Source organism: Trichosurus vulpecula, chromosome 3 (assembly GCF_011100635.1).
Source record: "Trichosurus vulpecula isolate mTriVul1 chromosome 3, mTriVul1.pri, whole genome shotgun sequence".
Taxonomy (NCBI): Eukaryota; Metazoa; Chordata; class Mammalia; order Diprotodontia; family Phalangeridae; genus Trichosurus; species Trichosurus vulpecula.
The window spans coordinates 352,988,272-353,007,441 of record NC_050575.1 but is presented as its reverse complement, the minus strand read 5'-3'; positions in this window follow the sequence as shown (position 1 = coordinate 353,007,441).

The window sequence follows — 19,170 nt, the reverse complement described above, 5'->3', positions numbered from 1 at the left end:
CACACACTTAACTTATAAATGACCCTCCCCCAAAATTAAAAAGAAAACCTGAATGTAATGCACTAGATTTAGTGAAAATCATATATAATAGATCAGGAGTTCTTTAATTTTCATTTTTCTGCATTCCTTAGAAAATCTGGAGAAATCTATGGTGCATGCCTTCTCAGAACAGTTTTGTTTTTAAATGTATAAGAATAAATACATAGAATTAAAAAAGAAACCAACTATATTGAAATGCATTTATCATTGTTTTATTTTTCCCCAGGTTAAGAACCTCTGACAAAGAGAAATTATCATCATGTTGTTCTAAATGCTATTTTGGTTGATGTAACCTAGTAGCATTTTAGCTTTTTCAGACTTTCCATTTTACATCGTTGACTCATTGACTTTACGTTGCACAAATTACACCCCCAGTTCTTTTTCACATATTACCCACTCTTAACATATGTATTTCCTACAACTTCTACCATTTTCTCTTTAGAATCACAATTTTCTATGTTACTGAATTTCTGCAATTTGCAATAGATTCCCCCCAAATCTGCACTCATTTTTCTGACATGGTTGCTTTATGTCTCTAATTATTCCTACGAAAATTGCTCCCCAAAGCAGAGAGCGATTTCTACACAAGCTGTTAATGAGTACTCAGTACCTTCTTTAGAGATACATAGCTCCCCTAAGGTAATTCCATGGGTTTTATGCAAGGCATTGAGATACATACTTGGCAGCTTTAGAGATGTCTCCTGAGCTAATGTCCAAGCTAACAATGAGGTAGGAGCTAGAGTAATCTGAGAAGACTCTGTTATTGCCTGGGAGGAGAAAAGTCCATAATAGCCACTTTATTCAGTACCTGCAATATGTTTTATTATTGTTGCTCATATTAAAATGCAAAATTCAGTATCCCAGTTAATTTCTTAATTTTCCTCAATTTACACTTCCCTGCTGTTTGCAAAATTTCCCCTCAGTTGACATTAAATGTAAAAGAAATACTCCACAATACATTCCATCTGTCCTTTTTGTTGCCAATTTGATTTTCATTAGGAACCTAAGTTGGTAGCAATAAGAGACTCTTAAGCTGTGTCTCTACCCAAGGGCAAAAGCACCAATCACCTCAGTATGGGGAAGGACCAGAATACTCAGGTATTGACATCACATGGATGTAATACCAAGCTTATTAACTATTTCATGGATTAGCTTGTTGTCATGGTGTCTCATAGACTTAGTCAATCTCTAGTATTTGGGGCAAGAGTTTGTAATCCTTGCCCTGGAGATATAAATGTAGAGTAGAAAGATGAGATGGAAGGTATGGTGGATGGGTAGAGGGGGTGTGGGGTGGGGGGGAGAGAATGTTGCTCATACTAAGATAAATTTGGACCCTTTGTGTTTGTTTGTTTTTAAGCAATTTGCAAATCTTTACTCAGAGACCAGCAGTGAATATGTGTATACTCTTTCTGTGTGTTCAGTGTTTCCCTCTGTGAAATATAAGTTCCTTAAACTTAGGCATTTATTTGTATCCTCACTTCCTGGCATTTATTGACTGATAATGTAGTAGAAAACAAATCATTTTTTTGCTTCATAATATTCTGGTGGTTTCTCAATCATTCTTTATTGAATCCCAAATCCTTTTGAGTAAATCCTGTTTGGACATGGTGTCAATTCCTCCCACACCATATAATATGCAAGTTAGTTAGTTGAGGATAATTTCTGGTCAAAGAATCCATTTGGAAGCCTCCCTGTATACACGACAAGAATGTATGTGATCTTTTCAACTCAGAGATGTTATATGATTTAACAGAATGGCGATAGATAATTCTTCAAATCCTGCTGCACCAATGACTTGATATTAACCCTTACCTTTTGCTAAATCACATTTGTCAGATATGCTGCTAAATGTCTTTGAGAATATCAGAAAGATAGAGAAGTTAGGTTGCCAATCAAGTAAGACTCCTCAATAAAAAGGGATATCTATTTTTCTCAAGGCCCAAAGATGAATGTTCAAAAATGTATCTCCAATTCCCTGATTGCACTGACATGAGTTATTGTCTTCCTTCCCTTCTTTTCTTATGCTTTGCTTATCAAAATGTATAGCATTTAATTCAACAAGAATTTATCATCATGGAATAATATTTTTATATAATTTAATACAAAATATTCCACATGCAAAATATTGATCTAGGGGCTAGGGAAAAGCAAATACAATTTGATCCCCATCATTAGTGAGCTTAGCATTTACTAGGGGCTCAACTTTGACAAAATTTCAGGATGTAAAATAAACCTAGAAAACCTAGAAAAACCTAGAAAATCATCAGCATTTCTATGTTTTACCAATGAAACGTAGTAGGAAGGGATGGAAAGAGAATTTCCATTTAAAATAACTGCAATCATTATAAAATGCTTGAGGGTCTACATTTCAAGACATACCCAGGAGTTCCATGAACAAAATTATGGAAAACTTTTCACACAAATAAAGACAAATCTAGACAATTAGAGAAATAGTGATTGTTCACGGATTGACTCAGTCAATCAATATAATCAAAATGATATTTCTGCCTAAATTAATTTCATTATGAGCACCATACCAATCAAATTACCTAAGAATTATTTTACAGATATTGAAAAATAATAATAAAATTCATCTGGAAAAACAAAGGGTCAAGAATATCAAGGGCATTGATTAAAATATTGTAAAGAAAATTATTTAGACTTAAAGGGTGCTGTCATAAGTAAATTATGGGAGAAAGGAAATTTTCATTTCTCAGATCTATAAACAAACTGCTGTCTGCCCTCTGCCTACTTTTCCTTCAATGTAGATAGGATTCATGGTTTAGATAGGCATTGGCATTAATTTGCTTTCTCTTTGTCACTTCATTCATTCTTGTTTCTACATCTAGTATTGCCCCTGGTATTTCACTACCTTGTGAATGAAACTTACTTTTCTTTTGATGTCTTAATTTTCTCTTATGCTCCTTGTCACTTATCTTTGAGAAATGTTGCTCCCTTTCAATTGCTGCACAGACTTGTGAGGTTCATCTGTCTTGTGGCCTCAGACTCCTTATACTGAAGCTCCTTATACTGACAGGGTTATTTAGACCCAGATTTCTCCAAATAAAGATATGATTATTCCCAAATGGGTATCATTCTCCCTTTCCCTCAGACCTGATTCCAGAGTTTTCCTCTATCGTGGTTTTGAGCACTATTATTGTCTTGAAAACAAATTAGTCTTTCCTTCCTTCTCTCCTTCACTACCTACTCTTTTCTCTTCTGTGACTGCAAATCATGCTGTACCATATCTTCTAGGGTCAAGAGGTCTGAGAAAAAGCACTACCGCAAGGAATCCCTAAAACAAGAACGTAATTCCAGAGCCTATGGATACACTTTTAATCAGCCTCCCAGGTGATTATAGTCAATTCATGGATAGTTATATGGAATGAGAGCTTAAAGTGGCAGTTTACTGGAGTTAAATCATGAAATATTTACCTTGTAAAGGGATTCTGTCATTTTATGTTTACTGATTCAATTTTTTATTATTTTCATCTGTTGAATAACTCGTTTTTTTTGGTTTGGGATTTGGGGAAATTTTCAGAAATTGACTGTTCTGTCATTTTCTGCTTACACAATCCTGAAGTCATTTCTAGATCCTTTTGTGCATGTGTGCATGTGTATACATACATACACACATATACATATGTCAGCACATATTTATTCCCATTCCTGCCCTTGCCAAGTAAGAATAAGCAAGATATATTCAGGGTAAATTAGAGGCACCCTCAGAGGGAAGATATTAGCATTAAGGGGGACTAGGAAGAGGTTTTTTTTTAATAAAAAATCCTTTTTTCCATTTAGTATTTTATTTTACCCCAATAACATGTAAAAATAAATTTTAATATTTGTTTTTTTATTTTGAATTAAAAATTCCCTTTCCTTCCCCATCAAGAAGGCAAGCAATTTGATATCAGTTATATTGTGTAGTCATGCAAAAATATTTCCATATTAGTCATGTTGTAAAAGAAAACATAGACCACAAACTCAAGAAAAACAGAGGAAAAAAAGTAGTACTTAATCCATATTCCGACTCCATCAGTTCTTTATGTAAGGATGGATAGTATTCATTATCATCAGTCCTAGAGAGTTGTCTTGGATCATTGTATTGCTGAGAATAATTAAGTCATTCACAGTTGATCATCTTACAAAATTGCTATTATTGTGTATTATGTTCTCCTGGTTCTACTCATTTCACTTTGCATCAGTTCATATAAGTCTTTCCACTTTTTTTCTGAGAGCATCTGGCTCATCATTTTATAGCGCAGTAGGGTTTCATCACAATCATATTCCACAACTTGTTCTACCATTCCCCAATTACTGGGTATCCCCTCAATTTCCCATTCTTTGCCGCCATAAAAAAGCTACTATAAATATTTTTGTACATGTAGGTCCTTTTCATTTTTATTTTTTTATCTGTTTTGGGACACAAATTTAAATTTAGTAGTATTGCTAGGTCAGAGGATGTATATGATTTTATAGCCATTTGGGAAGAGATCCAATTGCTCTACATAATTAATCAGTTCACAACAATGCATTAGTGTCTTAATTTTCCCACACTCCCAACTACTTTTGTCATTTTACTTTTGTGTCCTCTTAGCTAATTTAATAAGTATGAGGTAGTACTTCAGACTTGTTTTAATTTCTATTTCTCTAATCAATAGCAATTCAGTGCATTTCTTCATATGACTATGGATACCTTTGATTTCTTCATCTGAAAACTGTTAGTATCTTTTGATTATTTATCAGTTGAGGAATAGCTTTTACTTTAATAAATTTGACTCATTGCTCTATATATTTGAGAAATGAGGCCTTTATAAGAACTTGCTTCAAAAATTTAACACTATTTTTCTCCATTCAACTTCTCCCAGTTTATTCTCTTCTCCCTATCCTTTCACCCTGTCCTTCCTCTAAAGTGTTTTGCTTTTGACTACCACCTCCCCCAATCCACTGTCACATCTATTAGCACCCCCACCTTCTCCTATCCCTTTTCCCTCCTACTTCCTTATAGGGTAAGTTAGAATTTTATACCCACTTGTTAATCTGTCTTTGAGCCAATTCTGATGAAAGTAAGGTTCAAGTGTCCCCCACCACCTTCCCTATTTTCCTCTCCATTTTAAAAACTCTCTTCTTCCTTTTATGTGAGATATTTACCCCAATCTACCTCTCCCTTACCCTTTCTCCCTGTGCATTCCTCTTTCTCACTCCTATGATTTATTTTTTTAGATATCATCCCATCAATCATATTCAGCTTACAACTTTCTCTTTCTTTCTCTGTCTCTCTGTCTCTGTCTCTCTGTGTTTCTTTCTCTCTGTCTCTCTCTGTGTGTCTGTCTCTCTGTCTCTCTTTCTTCTCCTTTCTCTTTCCCTCTCTTGCTCTCTCCCTCTGCTCCCAGAAGAATTGTGTATAGACCTTGGGGTCAGGAGCTTTGGAACTTGGCCATAATATTCCCATGTGCTTTCATTGGAGATCACTTTCAGGAAGTGATCAGTGGATTCTTTCAATTTCTATTTTTACCCTCTGTTTCTAGAATATCAGGACAATTTTCCTTGATAATTTCTCGAAAGATGATGTCTAGGCTGTTTTTTATCATGGCTTTCAGACAGTCCAATAATTTTTAAGTTATTGCTCCTGGATTTATTTTCCAGGTCAGTTGCTTTTCCAGTGAGATATTTCACATTGTCTTCATTTTTTTTTTGTTCTTTTGGTTTTGTTATATTGTTTCTTGATGTCTAATGAAGTTATTAGCTTCCACTTGCTCAATCATAATTTTTAAGGAATTATTTTCTTCAGTGAACTTTTGTACCTCTCTTTCCATTTAGCCAATTTTGCTTTTTTTAAATTTTTTTTAAATTTATTTATTTAACATACTTAGTTTTCAGCATTGATTTTCACAATAGTTTGAATTACAAATTTTCTCCCCATTTCTACCCTCCCCCCCACTCCAAGATGGCATATATTCTGGTTGCCCTGTTCCCCAGTCAGCCCTCCCCTCTATCAACCCCCTCCCCTCTCATCCCCTTTTCCCCTCCTTTCTTGTAGGGCAACATAAATTTCTACACCCCATTGCCTGTGTATCTTATTTTCTAGTTGCATGCAAAAACTTTTTTTTTGTTGTTTTTGAACATCTGTTTTTAAAACTTTGAGTTCCAAATTCTCTCCCCTCTTCCCTTCCCACCCCCCCCCTCCCTAAGAAGTCAAGCAATTCAACCTAGGCCACATGTGTATCATTATGTGTAACCCTTCCACAATACTTATGTTGTGAAAGACTAACTATATTTTGCTCCTTCCTAACCCATCCCGCTTTATTGAATTTTCTCCCTTGACCCTGTCCCCTTTCCAAAGTGTTTGTTTTTGATTACCTCCGCCCCCATCTGCCCTCCCCTCCATCATCTCCCCGCTTCTTTTAATCTTCCTCCCTCGTCTTTCCTGTGGGGTGAGATACCCAATTGAGTATTCATGGTATTCCCTCCTCAGGCCAACTCTGATGAGAGCAAGGTTCACTCATTCCCCCCTCACCTGCCCTCTCCCCTCCTCCCACAGAAGTGCTTCCTCTTGCCACCTCTATGTGAGATAATCCACCCCATTCTATCTCTCCCTATCTCTCTCTCTCAGTATGTTGCTCTCTGATCCCTTAATTTGATTTTATTTCTTTTAGATATCTTCCCTTCATCTTCAACTCACCCTGTCTGCTCTCTCTCTTTTATATCTATCTATCTATCTATCTATCTATCTATCTATCTATCTATCTGTATATATATATGTACATACATATATATACATACATACACATTCACCTATATATACATATATGTATATATATATATATATATATATATATGCATATTCCCTTCAGCTACCCTAATACTGACGTCTCATATATCATACACATCATCTTTCCATGTAGGAATGTAAACAAAACAGTTCAACTTTAGTAAGTCCCTTGCAATTTCTGTTTCTTGATTACCTTTTCATGCTTCTCTTGATTCTTGTGTTTGAAAGTCAAATTTTCTATTCAGTTCCGGTCTTTTCACTGAGAAAGCTTGAAAGTCCTCTATTTTATTGAAAGTCTATATTTTGCTTTGGAGCATGTTACTCAGTTTTGCTGGGTAGGTGATTCTAGGTTTTAATCCTAGCTCCATTGACCTCCGGAATATCATATTCCAAGCCCTTTGATCTCTTAAAGTAGAAGCTGCCAGATCTTGGGTTATTCTGATTGGGTTTCCACAATACTCAAATTGTTTCTTTCTGGCTGCTTTCAGTATTTTCTCCTTGATCTGGGAGCTCTGGAATTTGGCGACAATATTCCTTGGAGATTTCTTTTTGGGATCTATTTGAGGAGGCAATCGATGGATTCTTTCAATTTCTATTTTGCCCTGTGGCTCTTGAATATCAGGGCAGTTCTCCTTGATAGTTTCTTGAAAGATGATATCTAGGCTCTTTTTTGATCATGGCTTTCAGGTAGTCCAATAATTTTTAAATTATCTCTCCTGGATCTATTTTCCAGATCAGTGGTTTTTCCAATGAGATATTTCACATTGTCTTCCATTTTTTCATTCCTTTGGTTCTGTTTTATAATATCTTGATTTCTCATAAAGTCACTATCTTCCACTTGCTCCAATCTAATTTTTAAAGTCGTATTTTCTTCAGTGGTCTTTTGGACCTCCTTTTCCATTTGGCTAATTCTGCCTTTCAAGGCATTCTTCTCCTCATTGGCTTTTTGGAGCTCTTTTGCCATTTGAGTTAATCTATTTTCTAAGGTGTTGTTTTCTTCAGTGTATTTTTCAGTATTTTTTTGGGTCTTCTTTAGCAAGTCATTGACTTGTTTTTCATGGTTTTCTCACATCCTTCTCATTTCTCTTCCCAATTTTTCCTCTACTTCTCTAACTTGCTTTTCCAAATCCTTTTTGAGTTCTTCCATGGCCTGGTACCAGTTCATGTTTTTCTTGGAGGCTTTTGTTGTAGGCTCTATGACTTTGTTGTCTTCTTTAGGCTGTATGTTTTGGTCTTCTTTGTCACCAAAGAAAGAATCCAAAGTCTGAGACTGAATCTGGGTGTGCTTTCGCTGCCTGGCCATATTCCCAACCAACTAACTTGACCCTTGAGTTTTTCAGTGGGGTATGACTGCTTTTAGACTAAAAGGTCTGTGTTCAACGTTTGGGGGGGAGGTGCCAGCTCTGTCAGAGCCGCACTCCTCCTTCCCCAAGAACCCCCAGTCCGGACTGGGCTTAGATCTTCAGCAGGCTGTTGCACTCCTGCTCTGATCTGCCACTTAATTCCTCCTACCAGGTGGGCCTGGGGCCAGAAGCAGCAGCAACTGTAGCTGCCCCACCTCCGCTGCCCCCGGGGCTGGAAGCCAAACCGAGAACTCCTTCCACTCCCGCAGCTTTTCCTGCTAACCTTCTCCGCAGTCTTTGGTGTTTGTGGGTTGAGAAGACCGGCAACTGCCGCAGCTCACCAACACAGGGCACCAGGGCCCGCTCCGCCCGGCTCCTGGTCTGGTTGATCCACGCCACTCAGGCTGGGCTCTGCTCCACTCCGTTCCCAGCTCCCAGCTCCGTGTGGGATAGACCTCACCCAGAGACCATCCAGGCTGTCCTGGGCTGGAGCCCTGCTTCCCTCTGCTGTTCTGTGGGTTCCACCACTCTAGAATTGGTTCAGAGCCATTTTCTATAGGTTTTTGGAGGGACTCGGCAGGGAGCTCAAGCTGGTCCCTGCTTTCCAGCCGCCATCTTGGTTCCGCCCGCCCGAATCGCCAATTTTGCTTTTTAAGGAGTTCTTTTCTTGGGTGAATTTTTATATATCTTTTTCCATTTGTCCAATTCTACTTTCTAAGCCTTTAGATTTTTGTATCTCTTTTACCATTTTCTTTATTCTGTTTGTGAAGTTTAATTTCCTTCAATATTTTTGCCTCCTTTATACCAAGCTGTTGACTAGTGTTTTCATGATTTTCTTGCATCACTCTCATTTCACTTCCAAATTTTTCCTCTTCCACTCTTACAAGATATTTAAAATCCTTTTTGCACTCTTCTGTCCCTAAAACCAATGCATGTTTTCCTTTGATGTAGGAATTTTAAATTTGTTTTCTTCTTCTGAGTGTGTGTTTTGATCTTCCCTTTCATCTTCCTTCTTTTCTATGTTCAGAATTTTTTTCAGTTGTTTCCCCTTTCTCCATCCTATTTCTTGATTTTTAATCCTTTGCTAAAGGAGGGCTCTGCTTCTAGTATACAGGATGCACCATCCCAAAATTCAGGGGTTTTGTGTAGCTGTTTTCAGAGATACTTCTGGGGAATTATAAGTTTTTTAGTCTTCCAAGGTGGTATGTTCTAAGGAGAGGTGAGTTTACTACTCTCCTGGACTGTATTTTGATCTATGAGCAACCACAATCACTCTTCTCTGTTTTGGAAATATGAAGAGGGTCCCCACTTCACTGCAGCCACAAACTGGTATGCTAATTTTCCCCCTTGCCCTGGGACTGCCACACAGGACTGTGACCTACATCTGCATGAGGCTAAACAACTGAGTCCTGCCCCCAGTGCTAGTAAAGAGACCCCGGAAATCTCCTTATGACCAGTTGTTCAACTCCCTTACTATCTGTGTTCTGAGATCTCCAGAAGTGGCCACTGCTGCTTCTGATTTAGTTGCTTCCAAGTCCTATTGCTGGTTTGCTAAGGCTGGTCTGTGCTAGTGGGACCTACGCAGAACTGTGCTCCACTCTCACCCTGCTGCAACCAAATTTTCCTGCTGACCTTCTAAATTTTCTTTGCCTGGAAAATTGTTTCACCCCATCCTTTTCTTGGTTCTGCTACTCCAGAATTTGTTTGGAGTTAATATTTTAAAGGCATTTGGATGGGTTTGAGGGAGAGCTTAGTTGAGTCCCTGACTTCTTTGCAATGTTGGCGCCTAGGAAAAAGTTATTGAATAAATTTGGGTGATAACTGAATGCTGAAGGAAGCCAGTAAAAGGAGAAAGTGGTGATGAGACAGAAGAACCTTTCAGGCATAGGGAACAGGCAGTGAAAATGTAATGATTTTGGGGGCTGTCATTTGTGAGAAATACAAAGGAGGCCAGCACCATTAGATTATCAATATGTGCAATGGAGTAAGTGAAAAGAATGTTGATAATATAGTAAATGGTCAGTTTATTTTTAGCTTTAAAAGCCAAAGGAATTTATATTTGATCATGAGAGAAATAGAGAATCACTGGATTTTATGGGATTGATGGAGGTGATGATATGCTCAGACCTTTGTTTTAAAAAGATTACTTTAAGTGCTGTGGGGGAAAATGAATTGAAGTGAGAAGTTTCTTGAGGCAGGGAGAGAAACCAGTTGACTATTACAAGGATTAAGCATGATGGTGGTGATGAAGTCCTGTATTCAAGTGTTGGCAATAGTTGGATTTCAGAAAAACCTGAAAAGGTTTACATGAACTGATGCAAAGTGAAGTGAACAGAACCAGGAAAATGTTGTACATAGTAACAGCAACATTGTACGGTGATCAACTGTGAATAACTTAGCTATCCTCAGCAACACAATGATCCAAGACAATTCCAAAGGACTCATGATGAAAAATGCTATCTACATTCAGAGAAAGAATGGATAGAGTATGAATACAGATGAATGCATACTATTTTCTCTTTATTTTTTTCAGAGATTTTTCTTTCTTTCAGCCTGTTTCTTCTTTCACAACATAACTAATATGGAAATATGTTCCCCATGATTGCTCATATATAATCTATATCAAATTGCTTATCATATGAGGGAGGGGAGAGTTGAGAAAGGGAGGGAGAAAATTTGGAACTCATTTTTTTTAAAATGGATTGCTGCAGAGTTTTATATGTAATTGAAACTATGAAAATAGAATGTTGGCAATGTCAGAGGAGAGAAAGGGACCCACAAAATGTTACAATGGTAGAACTGATTGAATTGAACAAAACATTCAATATGAGAAGGTGATAGAATAAGGAGTTTTTGCAGTGGTGTATTCACTTATAGGTCATTGGAAAAGGATTTAAAAATGAGAATATTAAAGCAATGTTGATATTTATGGTCTAAAACTGCTTTGATTCTTAATATCTCTGATCTCCTTTTATTCTGCTACTGTCACTGTAGCAGGAGAAAAGGTCCAAATAAGCTTCAGGACTGCTTTGTATTTTTGTTTGTTTTATAGGTTCCATGGCAAAATAATTTACCAGTAAGTGTTCAAACTACTGCATTTAAGCCTCTCTGTGATTAGCTAGGTTTGTTTCCAGAAATCAGGGATGATGTTTCCAGGTCCAGACCTGACACTTTCTAGCACATTAGACCTTGCATGAGCTTGTGATACTTAGACATAACCTTTATGAACCTATAACCTTTATGAACTAAAGGCTATAGGAAGCATGGAATTCAGACTTTGTACATTAGGTATGTCTCCCAAAATGAGTATTTAAACCAGAATTTTCTATGTTGAATCATTTACAGTCCTCTAGGGAATTGTACTCCTTAGGGTAATTTCAAATGAGTTATTTTTAATTGTGAAAAAAGAACCTCCAAAGTGCTCTCTTTGTTGAGTGGGGATTTTTTGATATTGTCTCTGCCTAAAAAGGGGGGATGCAATTGTGGGAAAATCCAAGCTATGTATCTCCCTTAATTTAAGGAGTCCTAGGAGAATTTCCAGGCTGTATTCAATTCCCACTGAAGGATCTATCCATAGTTCTTAAGTAAGTAATTTCCTCGGAATTTAGTAGTTTTCAAGCTTTGCAGTCTGAAGCCAGGGAATAATCTCAAAGAAAAATGAAGTTCTCACTGCTCTCAAAAACAAATGGGAAACATGGGCATTATTATAACTTTATGTAAAGTATATAAACATCACCTTGGTTGATAAGCAAAATTTTGTGAGGTAGTCAGGGCAGCGATTATTGTCTCTGTTTCAAATTGAGGAAACTGGGTCATAGAGAGAAAAAATGATTTATTGAATTCAAAAGGTGTCAGGGAAAATCCAGGATTAGAAGAGATGTTTATAACTCCCTGTCTTGTACTTCTCCTATTAAACTATTATGTAGAAAACACACACACACACACACAGTCACCTTAAATGAACATTATATGAGTGAAATTCTCATTGACAATGAGAAAGCACAAAATTCATCTACTGCAATGAATATTCCCCTTCTATTAGAACCGTGATTAATCATAGTACAAGCTCCTAGTTCAGTATCTACATGCATATCCATAATTGCTACAGAGCTCCCCAACTGCAGGGCCCAGTTTGCGCCGTCACTATTTTGACTAAATATCCATCTTATCTGGCTCACAGTGGATGTCTATGGCTCCTAGCACTAGGGTGTCTAGACGCTCAAAATTACACTTGGATAAAAATAAACCAGGGTGAAAAGACATGTTCAATTCAAGAGGATCTTCATACTCAGTAGGTATTCTAACTAAGACTGCATTATTTTCCATGATAAATGAATTCAGTAATATATTCAGGGCTTTTGCCCAATCAGGTCAGCAGATATCAGGTACCAAAAAATAAGAGTGTAACTTTATTAGAAATAAGCAATTTCATAACGGTCAGAGTTCAAAGAAGCTTCATATATTTCTAAGCCCATATATATTTACTCTTATGTCACAGCATAAGAATGTCATAGAGGCTTCATGTAATGTGAACTCTACAATTTTCTTATTTAAAAATGAAGCAATCTCATAAACTGCAAGATCCAGGGATGAGGAAATAAGATCCAAATCTTGGGTCTGATTTTTACTCTTTATGTGGCTTTCAGCTGATCATTTTACCTAGTTTAGGTAAAAGAACAGTCAGTTTAGGGTCAGAGCGCCTGGATTTTTCATATATTACCTCTGAGACCTCTTGCTATCCTTGTTACCATGAATTAGTCACGTAAATGTTTAAAACCTCAATTTACTTATCATAAAACAGGAACAATAATATTGTATACGTAGTTGGTTTGTTTAGGGAAAAATGTTTTGAAAACTTTAAGTAATTATAGGAATGAAAATCATTATACGTATCAATAAATATTTCAGAGAACAAAATTTAAAAGTTTTTTTCAAAAATCTTTTCCCCCATCTTCATCTATAGTTTCATCAGACTGAGGAGCTCCCTGTGATGAATTTCCTTCTTATGATATAGATCAGAAATTGTATGAAATATATTCTTAGAGAGTTGCTTGGAACATTGGGAGGTTAAGTAACTTGCCCACAGTCATAAGCAGAACTTGAAATTAGGTCATTCTATAGCCAAGGCTGGTAGATATCTCCATACTACATTTTTTCTCTTGAAATAATTAAGGAAATTGAAGTGGTATTTTAAGTATTTTAATATGATAGTACGTATGGTGTAATGGATATGGATCTGGTCTCTGTGCCCACACACATGAATATACACATATATACATGCACATATATAGTCACACATGGATACATATTTGCATATGTATATATACTGCATGTAGTATTTGCACACAGTATGTCTAATTAATGTGTTTGTGTATATATGTATCTGTATGTGTGTACATATACACATATGTTTGTACAGTTTATATATATGCACGTGGTACCATATAGTATATACATGTGTTTGTGTGCATACATGTATTTATATGTGTGTGAACATATACATACTATATATAATATGTGTATGTATATGTGTGTGTGTGTATATATATATATATATACACACACATACATACACACAGGCACACACACACACATATAAATATCACCATCTAAATTGGTGCAGGGCTCAAGAATAATTTCAGCCCTAACTGTGCCAATGAGGCTACGCAGTGATTATGGGGATCGCTGGCAGGTGTACCAAGAACAGCAGCAAGTAAAAAGTTAAATGAGAAAAGGGAAGTGAAGGAACAAGAATGAAAATCTTGAAAGTTTTCACTTCTCTCTATAGTTATTAAGATATAAGGATACAGAGTCACTTCTGAAATCATTTGCAACATTTCCTATATCTGAGAATAACTCATCAGAAAATATCTCTAGTATCTTATCTGATATATTTCCTGAGTTTCAGTTAAAAATCAATCTAGTCAGCTAAATGTTTAGATATGTTCCATTACATTGTGTTTAAATGAACTACGTTTAATAGTGATGGAGGGTGATTTTTCCCCCTTCCAGTAAAACAGCATCTCATTAGAACTAAGCATTCATAGTAAATAACTATAGATTTGAAGAGGTTAAAAAAAGAATGTCTTCATATTCTCCTCCTCCAAACCCCCATCTGCACTATATGTATCAGAACTCAAAAGAAAAGTCACACTTTGAAGTTAAATCATAAGCAGATTGTTACACAAAATGTGTCTCAACCTTAACTCCAGGGAGGAATTTAAATTCCTTTAGCAAAAAATAGTCTTTCTTTTTTTTTTCTCCTTCAAATACCTCCTATCCGTGTGACTGTTTATTCCAAAGGGCATAAGAAGACTTTACCAACATCTTGGCACTGATCTTCACAGTGGGGCAAGGGCTGCAACTGTGTTTTCATTTGCAGCCCAGCAGATTTAAATCACTTGAGAAAAATCAGGACAGATCTACTGTATAAAAAGTTGGGAATCCCAGTAGTTAGCCTGGTAAGGGCTGGTTCATAGAAAAAATAAAAAGTAAGAATTGTTAAGTAAATAAAATTTACCTTTAATGCCCTTTCTATACCCCAAGTAATACAGCTAACATAAGCCTCCTGCATCCTATATATTATTTATGTATTTATTTTCACTCCATTCACCCCATTTACTTTCACACCATCTGTTTGAACAAACAGATTGCTCTTTCAAGATTCCATAAATCCCCCCAGTTTTCTGCAGGTTCCATGTCCTTTTGGCTTCCTAGAGTTAAAAATATATATGTATATAATTTAATGCATGTTACACACACACACACACACACACACACACACACATACACACACACACACACTTACCTGGGCAAAACAGCCCCAGTTCTTCAGAATTTGTGTTTCCATCCCTCAAGTGACACGTAGGAATCTGGGGCAAAGGCAAACAGATGCTTCTCATCTATCCTATCACCTCAATTATCTCAGAAGTCATCCTGATGACCAACTGACTATGACTTAGACAAGTCCATCCTACTTTTTTTTCTTCCAGTTTCCAGTAAAAATAACTCCTCCTTGTCTGGCAAGTTACCTTCAGTTAATGAGGACAAGGATTAAATGAACAGAATAGAATGTATGATATAATGTGATGTGATTTGACAATATGATATGTGTGATATATGATAAAAGATTCAGTGTGATATATGATATGATTTGATATGATATATTAAATGATATGGCATAATATGAAATGATGGGATGGGAAGAGATATGATATATTTGCCTGCCTATCATTTTCCTAATTTTTTAAAGAAGTCCATCCTTTAGAACATAAGTTCTTAACATGGAGTCAAAGAATTTTTTAAAATATATAGGTTAATAACTATATTTCAAATATGATTACTTTCCTTTGTAATCTCATGTATTTGATTTTATGTACCTTATAGTAAGTGATTAGTAAATGCTTCTGTCATTGGAGAGTCTCAAATTAAACACACATATGGCCTACCAACTTTTCAGGGGCCCTGTCTTCTACCAATATACAGATCTATGCAGGAGTCATAAACCATTTTATGTCATAAATCCTTTTGTTATTCTGGTGAAGATTTTGAATCATTTTTATAATATCTGTTTAATTCATGAATAAATAACATCTCAATCACAACACATCTACAAAGGAACTCATTATTTTGTGACTTCCTCACTTTTGAAGGTAGAAGGTGACAGATAAAAGAGTGAAGAAACAAAAAAAAGAACTTGAGCCAAATAAGAAGAAAACCATGTGGATGGCTTGCAGAAGTTGAGAGTAGTAAAGGAAATCAGAGGTTGAATCTAAAGAAAAGAAATTTAGCAAAATTTGGGAAAAACTAAGGAGAATTTGAAGGAAAAATTCTTGGCCCAGATACTGATAAGGAAGCTACTTCTATATGCAAGAAAAGAAGGATCAAGAAAAATTAAGGTTATATGTGGCAACCGAGAAATATGAACGATTAAGAGAAATTAGGGAATAGATTTTAAATGAGTCATCTTTAGAATAAAAAGAAATCATTTAGTAATCCAAGTGAAGAAAAATAAGAAAAAGTAAGTGTAATAATTAGCAAGTTAGACAAATGGAAATAGTGATAGGCAGGAAAAATTCATGAAATAGACAAGTGTCTAACACAAGGCTGAAGGGTAATTGAGTGTGGCTGTAGATTACGGAGTTGCTGAGAGGTTATGGACCTAATATGCAGAATGAAATGCATACTTTTTGAAATGGCCAATGCTCGAATAGTTGTGCTTAACTATGTATATTTATTGCAATACTTTTGTTTTTCTCACTCCTTACTCCCCCAGCTATGTGGTAGAGAAAAAACAATGCTTGCTGATTTAAAATATAAAACAATATTTAATTAAAAGGATCAAAGAAGGGATAAAATCTTTCTCAGGTGAATAGGATGATAATAATTGAAACAGAGAAGGTAGAGTTACTAAGCTCTTATTTTTTTCTGTTTTTCTGCAAAAGAGGATGACCTTGGCAATGGAAATGGTAAAATTAAAGGAACTAATAGGGATTTGCATACAATTGCCCTTGATACATTCAAGTTACCTGTCTTACAGGAAATGCACTACACTTCTTGAAATGTATTGTTAAAAAATGATTATGATATTCCAGAAGTAGTCAGAACAGACTTCTCACCAGGGATTTTTGCAATTCGGCAAGAACCCTGGTACAATAAGCATAAAGTGTACATTCAGTTGAATGAAGAGTGTTGGGATAAAGACCTCGGGATATCAGCATGAGACTTATTTAAAGAAAGATGCTATTAAAGGAGGAGGAGTACAGGACAAAGAAGGAGCCTTCCATCTGCTATATTCCTATTTTTAGCAGATATTTATTTTCTTGTAGCATAGAATATCAAGTAATGGCACATGTTATCAGAATGCTCTATATTCAGTACCCTGGAGAAAGCTCTAGCTGTTCTACTCCTAAGTCTCTGGACCAAGGCAGAGTACAGTGGATCTGTTACCTCTCACGTTCTAAATATTTTAAAGTGATTCTTTTCAAGGAAAACCTCATGGAAGATCTTGAACTTTTATTGGTTTTAGTCTTTAAGAACTGGTTCTCTGATAAGCAGAAAGTAGGAGGAACAGCATTAGCTGAGGTACAAATTGGGTAGCAGAATGTAAGGTAAGCAAGGTGACAAAGGAGAAAAGGAAAGTTTAGGTGACAAGACAGGGCAGCAGAGGTAAAGAGAAGGTGTGCCAACTTCACTTCCTTTGGCTCAGGCCCAATAAGCTAATTATGTCCAGCAAAGTGAAAGTTCCAATGACAGGCTTTTTTTCTGTCCTAACTCTTCATTGAATCTTCCTGACTCTGGTGAATTAAATTTTATAGCTCATCATGTAAAAAAATCAAAAAAGCTTAAGTCACCTGAAAGTTGGATGATTGACTTGGTACAAATTTGGCCAAGTTTCAGCTGTTCCATAAAACTATATAAAGTGATTTGATTGATTTTGTTAAAATTGCCAAATAGAAGTTTCACAGGAATAGAATTTGTCACTTTCTTTCCCACTAAAGCATTAAAATTAATCGGTAGTTAGGCATATCTGATGTTACTCAATTAGCAAGAAGCTCATGCTCTAGAACCTCATTTAGGCAATTTTCCCCTAGAAAAATAGATATAGAATAAAGTAGGTTCTATATTTGTGTAACCTAAGTTCTGGGATAGTAACCCAATTTACATGCAGAATGGAATGTCAGGAACCCAGAAGGAGGCTACTGCTTCTTCCTTCAGGACTTGAGAGATCTCTGAAGCATTAGAATTTTTTTTATGTAGTATAGTTAACAGTGATAGTGATATGTTCTCCATTGATTACCTCCTAATCTAACTTAATTAGCTTTTTAAAAATAGGCACTTACTGGAGGTATTATAGGAATAGTCAATACCACATTCTCTTCTTGAAATGTTAGCATACCTTCCCCAAGGTACATACATGGAATACAGGAGGAAATTGGCTCCAGGAGGAAGCTCATGTTGTAAAGGGAAAATTCACAGCTCTCGATTATCTGACCTCCTTTTCTCCCATCATAAAGACGTCCTGACTTTCTGCTTAGTTATACTTTTCTGTGGCTCCTTGCAGAATCTTGAACCTGCCTTTCTATAATGTTTCTAGTTTGTCCTGTACCCCCGGTGCAGATGCTACCGTTCTTGGGATGTTGCTAGTGTACCAGTGGTAAGTCCAAGTGTTTCTAGCTTCTAAAGTCACAGGGTCATTGTCTTATAAAGGTGGAGGAGAGAGGAGACAGAGACTTTATCCTCTTCCTACCCTGAGCAATTTCTTCTTAAGGTCTGGTTGAAGTTCTTCTATCACTAGGCTGGCCTACCATTTGATTTCTGGATTCTAAACTGGTTCACAGTTTTATCAGAACTCTACAGGTTGTGACCAACTCTTTCTTCTCAGTCACCTACAAGGAATTTTAGGCATTTCCTGTGTGGCATCATTTGCTTTCAACCATTAGTTTTAAGGCACTTCACTCATCTTTTGACTTATTGAACTCTGGGTAATAGCTTTAATTCAATAGAAGTGTATACATCTTATTCACACTTTGTCCATCCCTCTGATTTGTTGATTGTTTCAGGTGAGAAATGTTGGGGGCCCTCAATTATTATTCAGATAGACATATGGAATACCCCTCTCACACTTCTACAAGTTGCTTCTGAAAGTGTATTGGGTGAGGTGAATTTAGAAGCAGGTATTTGGTCCCCATTTAATAGTGCTTTTACTTTTCTCTTTGTCATTTTTTAACACTTTGACACCACTCAAACATGAAATGCCCTACCTCTTGGTCTTGACTCTTCACCTCTCAAGACTGCCTATGGTGTATTCTATTTCTTTTTGACCCTCTACTATGCTAGTTGACAGGGTGCCACATTTAGGACTTGTTAATAATATGTTACCACCTCCTGTGTAAAACAATGCTGTCATCAAGTTAAAATGCACAGCTCCATAAAGAAACTTTTTTTTCCTCAGGCATTTCCACTTTCCTCAAGCTTCTATGTTTCCATGGTTCAGAGTCTCATTGTTGTAAATAT